General features: G+C 44.2%; 1 long non-coding RNA gene across 3 annotated transcripts in view; it reads right to left on the bottom strand.

Annotated features, from left to right (window-relative positions):
• Positions 1-12,160: 12,160 nt before the first annotated feature.
• Positions 12,161-14,498, bottom strand: part of LOC148056376 (uncharacterized) — a 75,903-nt gene continuing 73,565 nt past the window's right edge. For all 3 annotated transcript variants that reach the window (XR_015703230.1, XR_015703228.1, XR_015703229.1), the window contains one exon: positions 12,161-12,675. This is a non-coding gene — a long non-coding RNA (uncharacterized LOC148056376). The remainder of the gene's footprint in view (positions 12,676-14,498) is intronic.

The raw sequence follows: 14,498 nt of genomic DNA, 5'->3' as shown, positions 1-14,498 counted from the left end.
CTGAGTCTCTGATGGGACTCTGCATTTTGTTCTATTCCAATCAGCAGCAACACTAGTGGCTTTTGGACTGCAAAAAGCAGACTGAAAAAGCAGACAGCGGTGGGAGAAACAACACACAGACATCCTAGTGCCAGCACTGATGTCATGCTGAATAGATATTTAAAAGAATTTAGTGGCTTGGTATCATTTACTGCCAGAAGCAGCAGCTATCCAAAGCACTCCAGCATGATTTGCACTCAGGAATTCTGGTCTCTACATGCCTGACAAGTAGAACAAACTCTGGTTTGTATCCCACGCTGGAGGGACAGGATGGGTTGAAGTCTCCTGGACTTTTGGAGTCTGACTGCTTTACAGCAATTTAAAGATCATCTTTACTGGCTCAAACATGACACCCCCCTCCCCAGGAGGTTACCTGAATCAAGGGGCAGGACTTCATGGGGTAACACCAAGTTGGACTCCCTTGTGTCTCTGCAGATGGTCGGGCTCACTCAAGCTCCCTCCTTACTCTCTCTGCAAGGACACGGTCCGCTGGCAGCAAGGTGCTGGGCCAGTCTGATCTCACTAGTAAAGGGCAGGGATATGCTACAGGCTTAGCAGAAAGGAAAAAAATCAAAAGGCAGAAGCAAGTGACACTAGGAGATGCCGTCCCTGTCTTATCTTCCATATGTCAGATCCTACCGCAGCAGAATTAGGGATACACTTCAGTGATTGGGGATGGAGCCAGGCTCCCCTTGGACAACAAGGACCTGATCGCATCTGTCCTGCACCCCAGTCCAGCAACATGCCCCAACCCCAGCCCGTGCAATGCCCAGTGCAGCTGGGCAAGACCTATCTCGACAGAGAGAACCCCGATGCTCCTGCTGTGGGAAGGGCTGGTTTCCAGCAGCAGGACCCTCGATACAGTGGGGAGCAGCAGTGGGGAGCGCTGCTCGCACTGGGTGGGCACACAAGCACCACACTGCACTTGCACAAGCCACTGTGAGCATTTCCGAGGCCAACTGTATGAGATTCAACAAGGCTAAGTGCTGGGTGCTGCACTTGGGTCACAACAACCCCATGCAATATTACAGGCTTGGGGAGGAGTGGCTGGAGAGCTGCCTGGCAGAAAAGGACCTGGGGGTGTTGGTTGACAGCTGCCTGAACATGAGCCAGCAGTGTGCCCAGGTGGACTAGAAGGCCAATAGCACCCTGGCTTTTATCAGAAATAGGGTGGCCAACAGGACTAGGGCAGTGATCGTCTCCCTGTACTCAGCACTGGTGAGGCCACACCTCGAGTACTGTGTTCAGTTTTGGGCCCCTCACTCCAAGAAGGACATCGAGGTGCTGGAGCGTGTCCAAAGAAGGGCAACGAAGCTGGTGAAGGGTCTAGAGAACAAGTCTTATGAGGAGCGGCTGAGGGAGCTGAGGTTGGTTAGTCTGGAGAAGAGGAGGCTGAGGGGTGACCTTATTGCTCTCTACAACTACCTGAAAGGAGGTTGTAGCGAGGTGGGGGTCGGTCTCTTCTCCCTAGTAACAAGTGACAGGACGAGAGGAAATGGCCTCAAGCTCTGCCAGGAGAAGTTTAGATTGGATATTAGGAAAAACTTCTTCACCAAAAGGGCTGTCAGGCACTGGAACAGGCTGCCCAGGGAAGTGGTTGAGTCTCCATCCCTGGAGATATTTAAAAGACCGGTAGATGTGGTTCTCGAGGACATGGTTTAGTGGTGGACTTGGCAGTGATAGGTTAATGGTTGGCCTAGATGATCTTAAGGGCCTTTTCCAACCTTAATGATTCTATGATTCTTGATGCCAGCAGGATGGCACGCTGCAGAGGCTGGCATTGCTTTTCTCCACCACGAGAGCTGGTTTTAATTAGTTCGTTCACCTCAAAGCAAACACACATACTTTCAGGATGAAGTAGGACCACTGACAGGGCTGGGGATGCTGGGAGAAAATATCCCACAGGATAAGTAAGAGCACTCCTACTCCTGTTATTCCACAGCTTTACCAGTATATTATCCATGTTATTCTCAGCAGGTAAAATCAACCTGTGCTGACAGTGAGCAAAAGACATCTGAATCATGTCCTGCTTCTGCACCATCCAGTAAAAGAGGATCAAATATCTTATAGCTAATAATTTGCCTAACAGACTTCGCATTCAGAAATTCTCTCTTTCCAGATGCTGAGATAAATACTAATAAAAAAAATTCTTCATCATTTTTTCTTCCACCAGTTATCTAATAAGGCTTGTTACTTGGCCATTGTATTTTCTGTACGGGGAGCTTTCTAGCAAGTGTCACAGTGGTAGTCAAAAAGGACAGTCTGCTTGCACGGTAGACTGAGAATCACCAGCTCTCTGGTCTGATCCTAAGCCCATTTTGAAGACAACGGCACTCTTTGAATCAGGTCCTAAGTGATTTGGCAACTTTACAGAGGAATGTTTGGTTCTGAGTGACAAAGCAGGACCTGTTCAGAGGAACGAGTTCCTGGTTGCTTTAGCTTTCCTCAGTACTGTCTCTTCTGGTGGTCTTGGACATCTCTCCACATACCTACATGTTTTTTTGCTCACTCACTGCTCCCTGGTACAATATCTTTCCTTTTTTTTTGTGCATAATGCATGCTGTCATTTCCCATTTCTTTAAAAAATTCAAACTCTAAAACAGAAAAAGTAGCACAGTCCAGACTACTTAGGTGTATTTCTAAGAAATCCAGTGTCTTTGTGTTTGAAAAAGATCCTGCCTTGAATTTAAAAATATACAAATAACTTTGAAGCTGATCATTCAAGATCAGAAAGGAGACTTCTGCCTCTGGGCCAGGGGAAAGCCAGTTACCCCCATCCCTTCCACCCAACCAGCAAGCACAACTGTCTTCTAGCCACCCAGTAAGTGGTGGAATGGGTCTTCTCCAGAGCCCAGCACTGCTTGGCTACATGCAGCAATAGGGGCCACTATGGGAAAATAATTAAAGCTGCATCACATGAGCAAATGAAAGCCGCAACGCTCCCTCTGCTCACAAGGGTCATTTTTTGCTGCAACCTGAAAGACCTGAAGGAACCAAAGCAAAGCCCCCAGGCTGGCTGAGAGCTTCCCAGGGGCCAAACACAGTGCAGCTGCCAATCAGCTCCTGCCACTCCAATATGAACAGAAGAAAAGGCTTTGCTGCCTGCACTTCCCTTTCCCTGCCTGTCCTCTACCTCTGCTTCTCCCACTCCAGCATACACTCTCCTCCCCAGGCCCTCACAGCAGCCAGTGCAGGATGCAAGTGCCACCACCCAGCAAAGAGCTCTGGCAGCAACACAAAACTCTCTTCTGCCTTAAACATTGTGAAGGACCAACAAACGTCTGACCAGTGGTTTGAGCACTAGCATTTAGGCAGTGCAGAGGCTTTAAAATGGATCTAGGTACAGCAGTGAATCCCATCCTAAGCCTTGCCAACTCAACTTCCCCGTTGTTAAGACGATGCAGTAAATTAAACCTGGAACAAAGGGCTCTGCACCAAGCATGCATTCTGCATGCGACCTGGCACGGGATATTCAACAGGCACATACCTTGTACCAGGTATTCTGGTCTATGTGTCACTGGTCTCCTGGTCTAGTGCCGCAGGTTGGGAATAGGTAAATTGCTAAAGTCAGTCTGAAAGGGGAACGGGGAAAATCCTGTAGCCAAGACCAAAACCATGAATGAGTGTATCCTGGAAAAAACTTTGGCAGGAAAACAGGGACCCATATTCTGCGGCTACCCCAGCCAAACCCAGACATCTGGGCATCCTAAAGTAATTCCCTCTTTGCCTTGCTTCATGTATGCAAAGGACTTGGAAAGCAAGCACTGCTTAGCATTAACCACAGCAGATAAGGGGAGAGCTGAGACAGCAACACATACAGCCTGAAGCATCAGATGAGTGGAAGAAAGATTCTGTTGTGCAATATGGCTGTGCCAGTACTTCTGATACTGCAGCTATCATAAGCATCTTATACCAGCTTTAAATACAGATGCCAGACAGACCCCCACACACACCCTCCGCAAGCTACAGTACATACATACAACCAGCCAGTGGTATCTATATTCTTTTATCCGGCATTTATTAAAGATCAGCTTTTCCTTTGCTACTCCCAGTTGAAAGAGATCAAATGGTTGCACAGGAACAAGTAACTTTTGAGATGATCAAAATGTAAAGAAATGACTGGTGTTTCTCACCACAGACTTAGTTGGCTGGCTGTAGGATTAATTTCCCTTGAAAAGAAGAAAGAAATTGTACCTTATGCTGCAGCACTAAAGCCACCAGGCACACTTTTCCCTCTCATGATCTTCTCTAAATCAATTAATCTGCACTATGAAACAGAAGTCAACAGACTCATTAAACTACTAGTGTAATGTATTTGCCCCACAACACTTTTTGCCCCTCAGTTAATGAGTATGGAGAAGAAAAAAGGACATATATGGGAACAGTTTGTTGGCACAACTATGGACATAGCAGTCACCTTCATACTCTGGCCAACTGATGTATTAATGGTGTATTGGAAGTGACGAGTTCCAAGAATTCATGCAACGGAGACAGTCCTCATTTGCTGTAATAAAACAGACTGGGAAAGCATCCATTGTGATGCTATTAACTGGTTCCTGAACCCAATTGTCCATCCTGTGACATGGGTCTTTTGCATCCAGAAAAGTTACGTGGGCATCAAAGTACTGTAAAATAACTATAACCAGCAAGTGGAAGGCAGCCATAGCCACATCCCAGAGTGAAGCAAAGACAATAATTTCTTCTGTGTATTTTTCTTCTTCTCCTTTCATGATTTACAAAAGACCCAGTTATTTTCTCAACTGGATTACTTTTAAGCAGGTATTTCTTCAAAGTACGCTCTGATTTTTGTCGCTCAGTTTGGACTGGACACCAGTGTCAGATGGGATTGCTACTGGTCCCCAACTGGATGAAATACACTCACAGACCTGGATTTCTGATGAAAATTTTCACGCTTGCAAATTGACACGTTTACTCCTGCAAATAATCACTCACAGTAGCTTTTCCCAAAGGCATTCCTGCCAGCAAACGCATTAGCTCAAATATTTGGGGATTTGACCACAAAGAAGGTCAGAAAAAACAGCAGAAGCAAACGCTACATTTAATTTGACAAATATTTACAAAAAACAGCACCCAGACTCTATGGCAGTCATCCCACAGTAATTATACTTCTCACATCCATATCTAATTTAGAAAGCCTGCATGTAAGGAAATTGTCAGTATTCTTTTGGGGAAACAAAATTTATCTTGAGTAAAATCTTGCTCGTGCAACCAGCAACCAAAAGCCCTGCTGAGCTCCCAGGCAGAGCTTAAGGACAAATTTTGCCAGCTCTAGGTTACAGAAGCCCATGTTTAATAAGTGCTGACCATCATCAAGTCCCTGGCAACAGTCTGAAGGGAAAGCGTGGCAGGTTTTGAAAGGCACCAGTCTGAGGGAGCTCACAGATTTGTACTTGTCACTGATGACAGTGAGAAACCTTTCAAAGGGTACTCTGAGAAAATTGGTTTATGTAATTATAGGGATTTATGTCTCTTACAGTTCCAGGAGGTTCACTGCTATGCTGTATCTCTCAGTGCAGAGGAGTCAACAGAAGGAAAACGTAACATTGTCTTTGGATGGAGACCATATGATCATATCCACGAGGTAAATAAAGTAACCAGCTTCAATGTTTGGTTAGGTGAGAATAAAGCAACCCTCCCTTGGAGGAGGCAGAGACTGCGGGAAGAGCCTCACTGCAGCAAATCACCCTGCTGTGCAGAAAAAGCCATCAGAGCTGGGAACCAGCGACCCTATTTTGTTTTATTTCCATAGGGCAGATACAAGCAGCTCTTTATCAAAGACACTGAGTTTGCCAAGACTTCTCATTAAGAGCACACATTTATGCTGTTAGTCTGTAATGATTTTCATGGTTTGAATGTATTAAAGACAGTGTGTTGAGGTCTCATTTAGGGGTAGGGTGTCTAGAGTAAACATTTACAGCTATGAACCGCAAGAGTCCTAGCTACAGCCCTGAACTTCCCCAGTGTTGTATAACATTGAATTCATCATTTAAATAGCACCCCAACTGAGATTTCAATGAATCAAATATACAGAAAATAAATGGCAAAGTCCATCTATGTTATTTAGTGTATACACAGGGCAGAAATAATGAATCCAGAGAGATGTAAATCAAGCACTTTTTTAGAATCAGATCTATCATTGCCCTACCAGGATTACAACAGGATGTTGTGCCACCAACTCCCACAGTTTTCTACCAAGCCTCATATGTAGAGTGATTTTTTTTTAAACACTTTGGTTCCCGAAATCCCTGGACTGTTCGAAAACCTCATCTTTCTTTAAAAAAATATATGCCATTAAGTTTCTAGCCCATCAGGTTGCACAGATTAGCTCATAAACATGACAAAGACAAAGAGAAACCCAGGTCTATTTTCTCATACTATCTTGTGATACCTAAGCCAGCCCCAGGCCAGACTTCTGGCTCAGCTCAAGGCTAATGTTCCAGCTCCCCAGCACCCATGGATTCACTGCCTGCCCTCGACTACTTACTCAGCCCATACATCTTGAGAAAGCCTTGTACCAAAGACAAGGGCAGCATAAAAGAAACAAGGGAATGAAAAACAGTAAACTAAAAAGGACATTTGGGGGTCTTCCTGACACAGCGTTTCCTCAGTAAGATAGCAAATTCTTGAAGAAAGTACGACCAGGTAGGACCCAAATCAAAACCCTGTGATGCGAGGCTTGCAGACTGCAAGGAATTTGAAAAGCTGGCTTTCAACTGCACTTATATGTTGATTATAACATATAGGTACACACATTTTGAATGAATAACACTTTGAATTTAATGTCTGAGCTTTGGGTCAGGGCAGCAGCACCTTCCCTGGATAGGAAGGTTTGCTCCAGCTGCGGGCTTTGCTCCCTGAAGTGGGAGATTGAAAAGGCTTCACGTAAGCACACTGCTAAGGTTTTCTCTAACTGGAAACGTTCCTTCCGTTATTCTGAACAGTCTGTCCACAATTCACGGCATAAACTGCTTTAGAAATTACAGCCCTGGAATGTAAAACCGGGGCAGGCTGGCTGCTAGCCCTGGCTGCTGCTTTCAGCCTCTTTGCCAAAGGGTATCTGGTGTCAGCAATAGAAAGAGGGGCAGAAGCATAAAAAAAGCAAACACTTCACTCCAGCAGCCATCCATGCTACTGACCAGGACCATCTGCTTTGTGACATAAAAGAGGGGTGGACAGAGCCCTTGTTTCGGACAAAACAAGTCCTCCAGCAATTCTTCTGTAATATACACTCACGTCACATTTCTACTTCACATCTGGATTTTGCCCCAGTGCCACAAAATTGAGCCTCTTGAAATGGCTTCTCAATCCATCAGCATCGAGGTGGCAAGCATGCAGGACTATTTTGGGTGAGAAACGCTCAGAGCTGCTGCTGCAGAGCGGGTCTAGGGAAGGCTGCCCGGGAGCCGAGAGCAGGGCAGCACATGGACCACGAGCGTACCTGCCCCAGCCTTGGCGGCAGGAACAAGCAGGATACGTGTCAATCCATCTCAGACGTGGCCAGTGCCTGGGAATGCAACCGTATGAAGCAATCTGGTCCAAGGCCTGGCCTCCAGCTGTTCCCAGATAAGATAAACATCTTTGCACTGCAGTGACCACATTTTTCCTCCCCTATACTCACCCCAAACTTACCAAGGGTTAAGAGGGCTAAAGAGCATCCACATTAATAGTGTTCAAATGCAGTTATCTACTCCATACTAAGGCCAAAAAAAAAAAGGCACAGCTCAACTAAATCATGATAAAGGATTGCATTCCTCAGCTCCTGTGATGGCCCTGTTTTATCAACATACTAGCCAGAAAAGAGGTTTTGGCCCCAGATTGTATGCAATAATTATCTTGACAGCAGTACTTGAAGGACATATCTTCTATATTACTCCCTGTGTTTTTAACATTAAACTCTCTACCACTATATTTAAGGCCAACAGAGGGTTTACAGGACAAATGCCAAATATGGTAAAAAGGTTTCATCACATAAAATTACATCTTAAGCACTAAATAGAACAAATGAGAAATTGGGTGAAGGCAGATGCCAGAGTGATGAAGCTAATACTGGAACTCTTTATCTTCACAGAAAAATGACCGGGTAGCTGCTGATTTGATGTGTAGCAATTAAAGAGTAATTTACACAGTGCCACTTAGTGACAAGTATAATTATGTTCTACTCAGGGTACATATCAGATAATAATTGTCTCCAGATGAGCTGGAGTTTGTAATCCACTAAAAGGGACTTTATTGATATGACCAAACATGGATTTCAGCTAGAAAGTTTATGACTGACCAGAAGATCACAGGAGTTGCTCACAGCTTTTTGAAGAAAATTGCAATAACACCTTGATCTCCTCTATATAAATAATTGCATTGATCTATGCACAGATCTATAACAGAGATAAGAAGGTACAGAAGAAATTATGAGTTTTCTAGAACAGATCATGCAGGAAGTTGTTCAATTCACAAAGCTCTGGTGCCTAAACCTTAAAAAATTTAAAAAAGGTACAGCAGTGCCAGATACGGTCAGTAGCCGAAGTTTGGTAGACAAAGGATGCCACCAGCCTTGTGAGTGCCCTCTGGAAACCTAAGAAACACCTACAGGAACTGCCTGGCACATATGGAGACACCCTTATTTAGATTCTGTAGTGTCTTATCTGGTCTATGGTCGCTCCAAAAGACATTAGCAACTACTCCCAAGATGATGCTGGAATTACCTTTTAATAGCCCCCATTGAAATAAAGGCCCAGAGTACTGAAACTAGCTCCATAGCCTCACCTGTAGCACTTGCATGAAAAATAAAATCTTATATTAAGCTGTGGACAGATTTGAGCTCTTCTGTAGAGCAGAAGAGCTCAGCTACGTACTACAAAAGAGACCTTCAGAGTGGCTATAGCTCTGAACGTATCCCCAAACCTTTTCAATGAGGAGGAGGAATTACAAAATGTAATGGTGTTTTTGAGCATGTACTCAGTGTTTTTCTCCCCAGACTCTGCTTGTCTTTGGACTGTCCTCAGCTGGGAATTGCAACGTGAAAAGGCATGGAATGAGGGTGTGGGAACAGAAGATGTGACTGTAGCAGCATCATTGAAAGCTAAGAGAGAAGGTTGCTGTTTAGTTTGTTTTCAGAAAGTTTTGGGACAGCGTGGCTAGCGCCCTAACAACATAACTTAAAGCTAAGTAGGACCTAGGCCACACACAGAGATCTGGAAGTCACAAGAAACGCCAAGAATTTCTCCAAAGGGAATAAAGCCAAGTCTACCCTTTCCCCCAGAACCTACAGTTGACCTCATTTACCATCAACATAAAACATGCAGTGACATGAATATTCATGGTGAACCCAAAGCAAGTGTGAAGTGCTGTGCAGAGCCTGCTGGGTACCGGCAGGCTGCAGTGCAATGCTGAGATACTTGAGCTTGCAGATGTACCAGTCAGTCCAACTGTGCAACCCAGGGCAAGCACAAGCTTCTCATGGAGCAGTACACAGACCTTCAAACTCACAACTCAGGCTCACCCTCAGCAGATCCTCCACACCAAGAATGCAGCCAGCCTATTTGTCTGTAAGCATACTGATGCTAAATTCTTATGATTTGGGGTGTACTTGTACAATTGGCAGCTGAGTTGCCTGAGCAGCAAGAAGCACAAAAATAAAGCAGGACTACAGCACAGCTCACAAAAGCTGAGCTCAGTAACATTTTGCATTGCAAACTAAGCAGCCTTATGGCTTCTCCTAGATTTTATCAGCCTGTTCAGGGGAACAGCAGTAGTACTAGAGGCAGTTTTGATTAACTACCATGACATGACTCAAATGCACAAATGTAGAAATCTATCAGTGTGGGACATCAGCTCAATGGGACAATCAAAGTCACTTTAAATTAAAGCTCAAGGCATCTTCTCACACTTATTTATCTTCCTCTTCTTCTGACATGAGATTGAGGCATAGTATGAGCCAAATTTTACCTCTCCCATTAGTTCTGGTTTCTAACTGGAAAAGGACTCTCAAACAAATTTATTAAACACATGAGGTGGCTCAAGAGTTTACCACACCTACTCATCACTCACCATGCCCCTATGCCAGGGACCACCCCACAGAGGAGAATCAGCACAACAGGACTCAGGACTGTAACTCCTTATCGTTGCCCACATGAGCAGGGTCCCTGTCCAGGACAGCCTGGAACTCTCCCATCTCTCACCTTGCTGGGTGATAGCTCCAGACAGATGGCCAATCTCACTCTACAGGCAGGACCTTGCTAAGCCAGAGCAGCCAGAACTTCTCTCCCAGCCCCTGGTCCTCCACTGCAGCTAGATGTCATAGCAGTCTTTTGGATAACTCCATAAGGGTACAGTAGGTACTGTAGCAAGGTTTCACCTGGCACTTAAGTTTTACTTGTCCTTGCAAGTAAAGGTCTGCTAAGGTTAGCCTGCGGTGAGGGATTCCTCTGTGGTGATGATAATGATTTTAGGAGGAGTCCAATGACTGCTATCATTAGATCAAGACTGGCTTAGGGAAGGTGGATATAACATCCTGTGACCCTTTGTACACTGTTCCCATTGTAAAAATAACTTCATGTGTGATCATACTTCCAGGAAGAATTCCTGGTAACGTACACAGCTCAGACAGTCCTGTCCCTGAGCTCAGTGGGGATGAACATCCTATTCCTGCTTTTCACCATCCTATCTGCTAGCTCTGCTTCCCTCACCCAGTGGATGCTCTCTCTCAGCTCAAAGCAGGCTAACCAGGCTTCCTGGGAGGGCTACCCAGGCTTCCCAGGCCACCTCCGGCTGGGTCTTCCCTTCCACACCTCCCCTGACACAGCCACAATAGCCGTCCCTCAGCCCTCATGTCCCCAGCCAAGGCAAACTCTTCATCAAACACCATCTCAGCTTTTATGCCAATTCTTGCCTGATTTGGGAGATAGTAGCACACGAGATCCTAGCATAAGTTCTGGGATGGATATGTTTGCTCTTACAGACATATCCAGACAAAGCACTTTGTTAACTGTGTTAATAATGTACCGAAAGGTGTCCTGGGCACTCTCCATAGAGTGTTGGTAACTAATACATTGCATTTCACAAGCTTCACAGAAGGCATTTATAATTAACCTCTTTTTTTCTTGCTGTATGATGCAAAATCACCTGTTATTCTATTAAGAGCCCAGGAATACATCTTAAGCTATCTCAGCCAAAGCAGGGCAGAAGCAGTTTAAAAGACAATTACAGGCAGGAGATGTGAACTTCATTCTCCTTAACTTGAGACACAGCACTGAAGAAAAAAAAATGCCTCAACTCCCAGGCACTACACCAAGGGTAAGCAGCATGCAAAACACCCTCCAGCCCACAGTGCAACTCAGCAAGACCTTGAATTGGAGAGGACATACCAAAACAACTAAAAAACCCAATTATCTGGGACTGATTGTACTTATAATTGTTTGTTTCCAGGTTTACAGTGAAAGCCTCAAGTTCTTCATGCTTTCATCTTACTAAATAAAATTTTCACTTGTTCTCCTGTGAGCCTCATCTTGCATTTTGGAGTACCTAATGAGTTGAGGCAGAAGAGCTGAGTTTGCTGAGCACTATTTCGGAGAACACAGGTCAATGGGAAGCACAAGGAGGCTGCTGCAGGAGGGCAGCACTCAGGGTACAGCAGGGCCTGATGCTGGAAAAAGACCTAGTGCCAGCCTGGAAAAGTTTTGTCTGTCTACAAAGCTTATGCTACCCACTGTGGGCTTTGAGGAGAAATATCTCTGACCTGCAGGACACACACAAATCACTTTTCTTTGAGTGGATGTAACAGTGAAGCTATTCTCACATCCAGCGGAGACTCCTGAGTGATCACAGGAGGTAAGACAATATGCCAGAGCAGAGATCTGCAGTAGGCAAGAAAGCACACAGTACCTTCAGATAAAGTACAAAATAAAAACACATACCAGCAGTGGTTAGAGGCAGTATCAATACTGGCTGAAAGTCATGTAGAGAAACCCCCAGAGCAAACCAATACAGTCAGTCAGTAGAAGCGCTAACATTTGAGATCAAAAAATAACCAGCATACTTGGCAAACATCACACTACCAGCTACAGAGGATTTTATCTCAACCTTTGTTGCCATTTTATGAAAAAATGTATTTTTCAGTAATTCTGCTTCTTCCAATTTCTTCAAAATAACATGTTTATTTTATAACATGCAGCAGCCAGGACAACACTCTGCCACAAACAAGGGTAAAGCTTGATATTGCTCCAGAAGGCAAAGGGGACTATGCCATGCTACTGGCTGGTGATTGCTGATACTTTCATGGTCTTAGGAGTCTGTCTGGAGTACAAAAAGGTCCAGCAGCCCCTTGAGTCATACATGTTGTCTTCTTTTATGTCTTATGAAAGATAGCTTTATTCAGAAGCAATTTAGGAGTCAAATGAAATATGACTCTGATATTAAAGTTGTTAATCATACAGTGCATAGTGAAAGGCACACTGAAGAAAATGCACAAAATAATCAGAGACAGGGAGGCTTCCCTGACTGTCACAGAATGGGGCTTCTTGTCCTGCGCCACAGGTTTCCACGGTCATCTTTGACATGATGCTCATTCCTCAGAGCCTTCCTCCTGTTCCAAAAATGGGCTGTGCTTTGCCGTATTCCAGTCTACCAGAAGAAGAAAAGAAAACCAGACACCTGAAAACACCAGTGGCAGCACAAAGAATAATAAAACCACGATAAATATTTTCTTAAATAAGAGCCCTCTTATGCTCCCAACACTTAAAACGTCTCCACAACCAGAGAAGATGAGCATAATCTGACTTCGGACATCTCTGCATGTGCTTGCAAAGCAAACTTTTGCTGTTGTGTTTTCCACCCATCAAAGCAATCTACAGCAGCTGGTGGCATCAGCACAAAAAAGTGAAGCAACGTTTCCAAATTCACTCAACAGGGCAGTGGCAAAGCTGAAACGTGATCCAAAGCCCTGAGTCCTGGTCCAACACTCCAGGTACCGAGCCATGTGTTCAACCCAGTGCCAGAGGGCCACCGGGGACAGCTAGCACAGGACACACCCTTGCTGAGAAGGGAAGCAGCATCAAGCCATAAAAGAGTTTAATATTTCATTATCACATCATTCCCTGCAGTTTCTAATATGAAATTAATCCCTGTCTGTCCAGATCAGCTAGATTCATCCTCTAGATAAATTAGGTCCCCAATAGTCTGAATTAAAAAAAAAAAAATCTGATTGAGTGTTGAAAGTTTCTGCTGTGACTGATTACTCTATGAATTATTCATCCAAGCAGCAGCTCTGTATTGCTCAACAGAAACATTCCTACAGTCAGGAAAGCACTTCACCAGCAGAGCAAGGCAAAATAGGCCAAATTCTCCCAAAATACGGTGGCAGGGCCAAACCTTGGCCCACTGTACAGCATCCCTCATGGTGCTGCATCCCTGCTATCCTACCTGCCTTTGCCTCATTTAGCAAGCACAAAAGCATTTGCCTTTGAAAATCTGGCCTGCAGATTTAAAAACAGCTAAGAAATTCCACTGTGGCATTTTTTTTCATGCTACAAAGAGCAGATTGCTGCGACAGTCATTGGTAAAGTGATTCAAAACCTCTGTATAGGTACAGAAGAAAAATTAAGAAATAAAACCCCAGCCATTCTGAAATCTGAAGAAGCTGCTGCAAAGACCCACATCGAATCATCTACTATCTATAGTTACACACAGTTTAGTTGGTCCTACAAGACTTTAAATGCCTCCTAATCTAGTGGTGGCTCAGATTATCTTTTTACCTTATATAGAAGAATTAAAAAAATAATTTAAATGGCTAGGCAATTCTCTGCTCCCAAACATATTTGCCTCTGTTACAGAGAACCCTGAAAACATGCCCTAATGTTTAAAAATTACCTCTTTTGAATAATACAGACCTGGTGGTCTTAGAGCTATGCAGCTTTTGCTTTAAGCATTAAACTATCCTCCCGGGCTTAAAACCCACAAGTTTTAAGATAAAAGAAAAGATGTTCTCAAAGGTATGTTTAATTATTATTAGATGGAAGAATTAAAGATACTGGATGGGAGATAAGCCCTTACAGAGAAGCTGTTTTCTAGTTCTAGCAGATAATAAACTGTGCTGTTGGTCTGTCATTGGTCTTTGCTAGTAATAGATCACAGGTATTTTCATGCAAGTTCAAATAACACACAGAAAAACAGCCACAAACTAGTCATGTTGCCAAAACACATCTTAAATAACACACCAAAAAATGGCCATAAACTAGTCAGGGTGCCAAAAAACATCAGATGTTAAGCAGCCTGTGGTCTTCAGGATGTCAGGGTGAGACAGACTGTTTGATGATGGCTTTTCAAGAGAAATTTCAGGGTTTTGCATGCCATTCCTGAAACAGCCATGCTGCTGCAAAAGGAAAACAGCATTTGGTTAATAGCGATCATGATTTGTGGAGCCATTTCACAAAACTGTCTCCGAGATG

This window comes from Nipponia nippon, unplaced genomic scaffold (assembly GCF_047370975.1).
Source record: "Nipponia nippon isolate SJK-2023a ecotype South Korea unplaced genomic scaffold, ASM4737097v1 scaffold_14, whole genome shotgun sequence".
Lineage (NCBI taxonomy): Eukaryota > Metazoa > Chordata > Aves > Pelecaniformes > Threskiornithidae > Nipponia > Nipponia nippon.
The sequence above is the reverse complement of the archived record's forward strand: the minus strand, read 5'-3'. Positions and strand labels throughout refer to the sequence as shown.